This window comes from Myotis brandtii, unplaced genomic scaffold (assembly GCF_000412655.1).
Source record: "Myotis brandtii unplaced genomic scaffold, ASM41265v1 scaffold374, whole genome shotgun sequence".
Taxonomy (NCBI): domain Eukaryota; kingdom Metazoa; phylum Chordata; class Mammalia; order Chiroptera; family Vespertilionidae; genus Myotis; species Myotis brandtii.
The window spans coordinates 7,516,049-7,524,842 of NW_005364372.1; positions in this window are offsets into that span (position 1 = coordinate 7,516,049).

Consider the following 8,794-nt stretch of genomic DNA (forward strand, 5'->3'; position numbering starts at 1 on the left):
ATACTGTTCTCCACAGTGGCTGCACCAGTCTGCATTCCCACCAGCAGTGCAGGAGGGTTCCTTTTTCTCTGCATCCTCACCTGCACTTGTTGTTTGCTGATTTGTTGATGATAGCCATTCTGACAGGTGTGAGATGGTACTACATTGTTGTTTTGATTTGCATCTCTCGAATGATTAGTGACTTTGGGCATGTTTTCATATGTCTCTTGGCCTTCCTTATTGTCCTCTTTGAAAAGTAACTATTTAGGTCCATTGCCCATTTTTTTGATTGGGTTGTTTATCTTCCTTTTGTTAAGTTATATGAGTTCCCTGTAAATGTTGGAGATTAATTCTCTTCTTCATACTCCCACATAACCCTTTTTTGGAATTACCTCCCTTCAGATCTTCCCAACTAGCTCACATTTTTAGATACAGAATGGGAAGAATTTGATTCACCCTTTGATGTATTGGAAATTAGAGCCTTTCAAAGACATGATAAGACAATTTCTGTAATTCTGGGGGGGGGGGGGGAAGAGCTTCACAGTTCATTCCATTGCTGTTCAATTTACCAGAAAAAAAGGAAAACACATTCTGGGATTATTTATGATAGTTGACTATTAAATAATTTCAGCTAGAGTAAATATATAAAGATGTATTGCATATCAATTTTCACAAAAATGTTTCCACACAGAATTCTATTCCCTTGCCCTCCATGGGCAGAGTTAATTACAGGAATGTGAGTTCGAGTTGAAGAAAGCTTAATCTACCAGAAAGTCGGAGGTTACTGGCCTGGGAGTTCTATTCTTATGCGACTAATGCTTCTGAACTGAGCTTCCATTTTTAATCTTTCACGTTTTTTTTAATGCAAACTTTAAAAAAATATTTTAATTTCTTGTTATTTTAAGAAAGATATATTGTATCTTCATTTTTAAAAGATAGCTAATTTGCTATAACTGAGGCAGGATAGTAAGACACGAGGAAAATTCCTGGGCAAGTGGAAACTGAGACAAGATAACTAAACAAGGCCAACCCATCTGAACAACTTAGAGTCAGCTAATAAATTGCAAGACCTCATCTTCCCTAACCAAGGGCCCTTGAGAGCAAGTGGTTTATACCTCTCCTCCCTCACCAGGGAACACATATCTTAAATCGCCTGGTCAGGGAGGCAGAGGAAAGAGGCTCAGTTAATGCCATTTGTGCCAGCCACACCTAAGGATGTGAAGTCGGGGGAACAAACAACAGAAATTGATTAGAACCAGACAGACCCAAGATAAAAATAAAATGGTAAAGTTGACCAGAGAATAATCCCAAACTCTCTCTGCTCATCTTGATGCCATCAGCATATTAAAAACACACCTGGAAAACGGATGAGTATTCTGCTGAAACGCTCCCCTGAGGTTCTGCCCAACAGAAGAGATAAAGGATGCCAGCAGGGACTGTCTTTGGAGCACACCCATGCCTTTTCTCAGGTATGAACTTTTTACTTTCTTTTTCCTAATCTCTAAGGGTCCCCATGAGACTTGCAACTAAGGGAGCAGCAGTCATCAGCCTCTTGTCCTGGGTGTACCCCTGAACCTGTCTCTAAGGCCCCCTTTTCTCTGACTTCCCAGTGAGCTAACAGCAGCCTGTCTTGGCTCACTTTCCTATAATATTTCTAGGAAGCCAAAGTTGAGCACTGCCTAGGCTCTCTCCTGATACTTCTACCCGAGCCCTTCCTTGGTTTCACTGTCCCCAGCTTTAATAAACACAATCAAAATCACTTGGACTCGTCTGGTGAAATCTTTCCCGCATGAAGTCAAGAACCCACACACTACAGGCCGGCCTGAGGCAGACTCTCTGGGCTGGGTCCCTTTCCAGGGACATAACTAAAATAAAAATGTATGTATTCTGCTTTTTCTGTCACTTCTCAAGGAGCACTTGACCTTGCCCTGTGAGATCCTGGACAGAATTAGGTAGCTGCTTCTGTAGTTGTCTTGATGTATTGTTCCCACCACACTCTGGCTAACCTTTTCTTTGGTCCCCAGTAATTCTTACATACCTCCAGGCAGCACAGCACCCTGGTTAGTGCTCATACCAAGGTCCAGCAGATTTAGAGTCATACCTCATTTTTTTTATTTCCCACTTTTTTCATCTGTTAATACCTGGCACATCACCCAGAATCCACCTAGCACTCCACCTACACTTCATGACTGAATTTTTTCTTCTCCAGCTGCTGAGGGTGTTGGAGCTGATGACCCACAGCTGAAACCCTTCTGGAGGTTACCCTCAGTCAAGCCTCACCTTCCCAGGGGCAGCCCACATCCAGTGATTCGTTGCTGAGGAGCTATAAACACTTGGCCTCATTTGCCCCAATTTGTACAACTCTGCAGGGCCATCTCGGCTCCTGAGCTCCCTGGGAAAATGGCTGGCACCCGAGTTGTGGCTGCACAGCAGCCCAACTCCTGCCTCTATCTGCCCAATCACACTTCTTGCTCTTCCCTATAGGCGTCAGCCCCCGGGCGCATTCCCAATACACTTCCTGCATTCTAATCTCTATCTCAGAACTGACCAGGGATCCTGATCTGTGACAGTACAGACCTCATAGGGATGGCTGTGAAGTTGAAATGAGATAATTTCCTAGTAAATGTTGACTATTCATATCATTTTAAATAAAGTGGTACCGAATCATACTTTTGATCCAAATGCTTTATAATTGTGGTCAGGCACTAAATCCTGGAATCAGACTGATGAGGTTTAGTCTCCTCCACCTCTTACTGCCCATGTAACAAGTGCTTGGCTTCCCTGTCTCAAGTTTTTTCTTTGGGAAATGAGTAAAGACGGTTGTTCTCACATCACGGGGTTATTTTGTGGATTAAATGAGATACATACATGGAAAAGGCTGAGAATAGTGCCTAGATCATGGCAAGTTCAATGAATGTTAATTATTATAGTTATAACTCATAACTCATATCATTATGATCACTTACTATGATCATTTAACCTTAGGTGATCTGATAAGCTGTTTTAATAGCAGCACTTGCTCCAGAACCCTTAGAGTTTGAGGGCAATAGCAACACCAGAAACTATTGTAGGCAGATTATTCCTGATTTAAAATAGAATTCCATAAGGACAGATGTGACTAAGCAGGAAAAAACTGAATTTGAGAAAAAGAGAAGTAGTTATAAAATGTTACTTAATCCACAAACTTCTAAGATTAAAAAACGTTCACTTGGTAATTTTAAGCAAGTAATGTACCTTATTCTTTATTCTAGATAATCTTGACTTTAATTGAATTGTTGGTATGGATAGATCAGGCAAGGTCAGTCTGGGCAGATTATGACACTAAGGACTGAACAATAAACTGGGGAAGAAAAGAGGAAATAGAACATAGAAATAGCTGTGGGTTCTTGACTCCTCAGCCATGTGTTTATGTTATTTATGTAATATATGTGGTATATATTATATAATATAATACACATGATATATATAATATACTACATATCCATATGTTATATGGTATATAAACATTTATGATTGAAATATATGTACTTATACGTAAATACATAACATATATGAATAATTATACATTTTAATAAACTTTTTTTGGAATAATTTTTTTATTCAGAAATCAACATTGCCACAGTACTATTCACTAGACCTGTGGTCGGCAAACCATGGCTCACAAGCCACATGCGGCTCTTTGGCCCCTTGAGTGTGGCCACGAAGTTTCAATCGCACTGTAACATGCGCGCCCGCACGTGGTATTTTGTGGAAGAGCCACACTCAAGGGGCCACAGTTTGCCGACCACTGCACTAGACTAGAGACTTTATTCATGTTTAATCAGTTTTCCCACTGATTAATTTTCTTTTTCTGTTCCAAGACCCAGTCAAACACACAACAGTGCATTTATTTGCACTGTCCTCAGGTTGGTGGCAGCTTCTTATTTTTCATGCCCTTGAGTACTACTTAAGTAGTGTTCCTCCATTTGGATGCATCTGTTGTCTTCTCATGATTACACTGGGGGGATAAGTTTTGGGGTAGAATGTCACAGTGATGTTGGGATGCCCTCCTCAGCGCATCGTATCAGGAGCACTTGGGGATGTGAAACTTGTCACTTGGTTTTGGTGGTACATGACTTCCTATTTCTGCTGTCACAAATGAACCCAAATGTAGTGTCGTATAACATCACAGACTTATTTTCTGATCGTTCTGTGGTTTGGAAATACAGCACAGATATGGCGTCTAAAATCAAGGTGTTGGCAGGGCTGCGTTCCTTTCTGGAGGTTTTAGAAGAGAATCTGGCCCTTTACAGTCTCTAAAGGCCGCTATTCACCTTGCCTTGTCTTCCTCCATCTTCAAAGCCAGCTTCTATGCATCTTCTAATCTCCCTCTGACTCACATCTTCTACCTCCCCCTTCCTCTGTTAAGAACCCTGTGATTACATTGGACCCACTTTAATTAACTCAGGATAATTTACCTATTTTAAGGTCAGTTGATTAGCAACTTTAATTCTATCTGCCATCTTAACTCCCCTCTGCCACAGGTTTTAATGAGTAGGATGTGGATATCTCTTTTGGGGGGATGGGAGGCATTACTCTAGCAACTACAGGTAGTATCTGTAAGGTTGTTCTACTACTAGTTACTATTTTTCTGACATATTTTTGATTCTCAGTTTTCTTATCTGTGGAAAGGAGGTGATAGTCATTTTTGCCTTGTCAGCCTGCTCAGACTTAAATGACCAAATGTAGTAAAAGTGGCATCTGATCTCCAAAATCGTAGCTGAAGCTGAATCTAAGGAATTTTATACACCTTTTTCCAAGGCAGGAATGGGATCAATTCTTGAGATATAAAGAAAGATCTGCATCAATTTTATTACATTTTAAATGTGTGAAGATGTCTCTATGGGTACCAGAGAGAAGCATACTGTCCACATTTATCTAACATGTAGCAAGTTCCTTATTAACAATTCTGAAGTAGCCAAGGGCTTAAATGTATGACTCTTAAAAGTTTGCTCTAGCTCTATCTTTGATGGTTTCTGGTAAGCCTTTTCAAAATGTCTTTTTGAACTGATCAGTGTGGTTACTTATGTGTAAAGTTGTTATTCGTGTGCGTATTCATTTACCCTGTGTAGGTAAATGGGCATGTGCACTTTTTTTTTAAAGTTGCACAATTTGGATTTATTTTCATGGTTTTCCACTCATAAGTCATCAATTTCCCCATGGTGTCTCCCCATTCCCAGGTGAACATATACAGAGCTAGTGGTTTGCTTTATAACTTGATCCTCTACACTTATTGAAATATACTTTAGAAAAATAGTTGTGCGTTGTGCCTTTTTAGGTTCTATGTGTCTGGGATGTAAAAGAAAGTTGAGAACCAAAGTGATGTAAACTTTATGGAGATGACATTGATAAGTTACTTAATCCACTATTACTGATAACATACATAAAAATTACTACCATTTAGAGTAATAATTTGATAAAAGTCAACTTGCATCAAAGTTGATAAATCACTTTGGACATTTTACAGTTTCAGAACTTTTAAGCCAATATCCCAGAGCTTGAAAGTCCTCGGGATACTCTGGACATGGAGAATGTCATATGAGGAACACATACATCCGTTTCTTGTCACTCAGATCTCAGCCCAAATGTCAGCTTCTTAGAGGAGCTTCCCTGGCCATGCATTCAATTTGGGATCCACCTGTCATGCTCTGCTAATCTGCCTATTTAATTGTCTGCACTGCAGATGTTCAGGGGCATGTGTCATCTGCTCCTAGCTGGGATGGAAGCCCCATCGACAGCAGAAGTCTTGTTTATGTTTACCTTTCTATCTCTATCATGGAGATCAGTACCTGGTAGCTAGAGGTGTTCAACAAATGTTTGTTGAATCAATGGAGAAGTGGAAATTTCAAAAAAGTAAGAACACATACATCTCCCTATCTTTAACTTGCTTAACCTAATTGTGATGATTAATTTCATGTCAACCTGACTGGGTCACAGAGTACCCACGTATTTGGTTAAACAAAATTTGGGAGTGTATCTGTGAGGGAGTTTCTGGATGAGATCAACATTTGAAATAGCAGAGTGAGTAAAAAGGTTGCGCATTCACTTTTAATGAAGGCTGTTTGATAAAGATTCACCTTTGGCAAACCAGATAATGGACTTTGCCATGACACAGGAGGTTCCTTATCAAAGAAAAAGGGGTTTTCGTTTTGATATATCATTTTATCTATTCAATAGTTATTTTTGAACCTATTTAATATGAGAGTTCATTGTTTACTGCAGAGTAGAAGGGAAAAATAAAGTGCACTCATTAGCCTTGACCTTGTGAGCAAGCACTATTGACTTGCTCTCCGTTTGCAAAATTAATAGAGCTCATTTACAATACTCAAATTGTACGTTCGTGTGTGGGCAATTCAATAAAATGATGGCTTAGTATTGGGGTAAAGTTCCCACTCTTTCTATTTGATGACATTAAAAACAAACACTTGCCCGGCTGGTGTGGCTCAGTGGTTGAGCATCGACCTATGAACCAGGAGGTCACAGGTTCGATTCCTAGTCAGGGCACATGAGGGTTGCGGGCTCAATCCCCAGTGTGGGGTGTGCAGGAGGCAGCCAATCAATGAACCTCTCACATCATTGATGTTTCTATCTCTCTCTGCCTCTGCCTTCCTCTCTGAAATCAATAAAAAATATTTAAAAAACCAAACACTCAATATTAAAAGATATGTATAGAATATGTAGAAAGGACTGAAGATTTTTTAAAAAGGAAGAGGAGGAGGAATGGATTTTTGCTTACCTTACTAAACACAGAGTGGTAATTGAGACTTAGAGATTGGTAAAAATGCTACCTCAGTCCTACTATTTTATACATTTAGATTGGCTTCCTCCTTTAAAACGGTACATGCACAGAATAGGACCTACCTGTGGGTGACAATGATGGTTGCTTAATAAATACTTGATTAAATGAAAAAATATCAAACTGCAGGTGCTTAGTCACTTGGTTCATGGAGTGCTAGCGCTTTGGGGTTTGAGAAGCCATTGTCGACCTCCAAGTCAAGTCTCAGGATGTTGTAGGAGGCAAAGCCCTGGGGCCGGTGCTAGAGAAGGGAGTTTGGATTCCTCCTCTGACTTTCCACTCGCACGAACTTAAACAAACCACCCTACTTCTCTGGGTCTTGGCTTAAAAATACTTAATGCAGCTGGACAAAATTAATGATATTCCCGTCTTTATAAAACTTTATTTTCAGGTGGGCCTCTTTTTGAAATGAAAGCTTCCCTGAAAGGAAAGAGCTATATTTAACACATGTAGGCCAGTAGAAGCAGAGCAGAATGTTGGCCTTTCTTTCAACACAGCCTTTGAAGCTGTTTCTAAAAACCAGGGCACCCACAAAATAGTTTTAATGCCACTGACTTTAAATTCTACCAACAGCACCTTCAGCTACAGAATTGGATCTCCTGTCATCAAGGCCAGTATTTCTCAACCAAGGGGCGGTGGCACTCTGCTGTGTTAGTTGTGTTATTGGTCCTATTTTTCAGCCAAAGAAAACCTGGCTGCTGAATCAATTTAACAATCTCAGTGGATGAATGTCATGTATCAGTTCTCACCAGGCATCCCCAAACTCAGTGGCGTACAATAGACATTTATTATTTCACGTTTTGTTGGTCAGCTAGGCAGATAGTCTAGTCTGGAGCAGGATGGCTGTTTTCTACAGTGAGCTGGATGCGCAGGCACCAAACAGGGCTTTCTATTAGGAGGACAAGGCATGTATCCAACCATCAAGAGCAGCATTGCTTCCACATCATTGGTAGACAACTGTTGTTAATCAGGTCTCTGTTTTAAGGTGTTCATGGCTTCCCTGGCACTCTTTCTCCCTTTTTTTCCTTTTCTATCTTTTGCTCTTCTCTTTATGCCCTTTCATCCTCCACTCCTAATTTATGGAGCTTGGCCTGGGAAATGAACTAGCATTCCACTAAGAATATATCAATTGCATTGTATTGAATAATCATAGGGCTCCATTTTAAAAATTGATTTTAGGGAGGGAGGTAAGAAGAGTGGGTGGGAGATGGACAGAGAGAAAGAAACATTGATGTGACAGATATACAGTCTGTTGACTCTTGTATATATCCTGACCAGGAATCGAACCTGAAACCTAGATTTGTGCCCTGTTCACTAATCAAACCTACGACTTTCCCCTGTAGGGGAGGAGGCTCCAACCAACTGAGCCACACCAGCCAGGGCATAGGTCTCTATTTTAAGAAGTATGGCATTGATTCAGAAAAAAAACCCAATTTTTAATAAGTGAAAGTACAAATTAGATTTGATCTCCCTAATCATGAAATTTAATCCTAGAGGTAGGTATGATTGCTTTCCAATAAAATCCAGAATAATACTTTTTATTGAGATATAATTTAAATATAATAGTAAACTTAAGATATAGGGTGTGTTGATTTGATACATTTATCTATTGCAATATGATTCCCACATAATTCTTGTTTTTTTCTTAGTGAGAGCAATAAAGATCTAGTCTCTTAGCAACGTTGAAATTTATAACAGTATTATTGACTATAATCAATATGCTGTGCATTAGATTTTCAGATGTTCCCTAAACATCTCCCTGATTTTCCCACCTTAGCCCCTGGTAACCACCATTTGCCTTTCTATTTCTGTGTGTTCGACATTTTTAAATTCTGAAAATGATGTCATTATTTGTTTTTGTTTGACTTCTCTCACACATAATGTCTTCAAGGTTCACCATGTCCTTCCTTCCTCATGACTGAATGATATTTCTCCCTCTCTCTCTCTCTCTCTCTCTCTCTCTCTCTCTCTCTCTCTCTC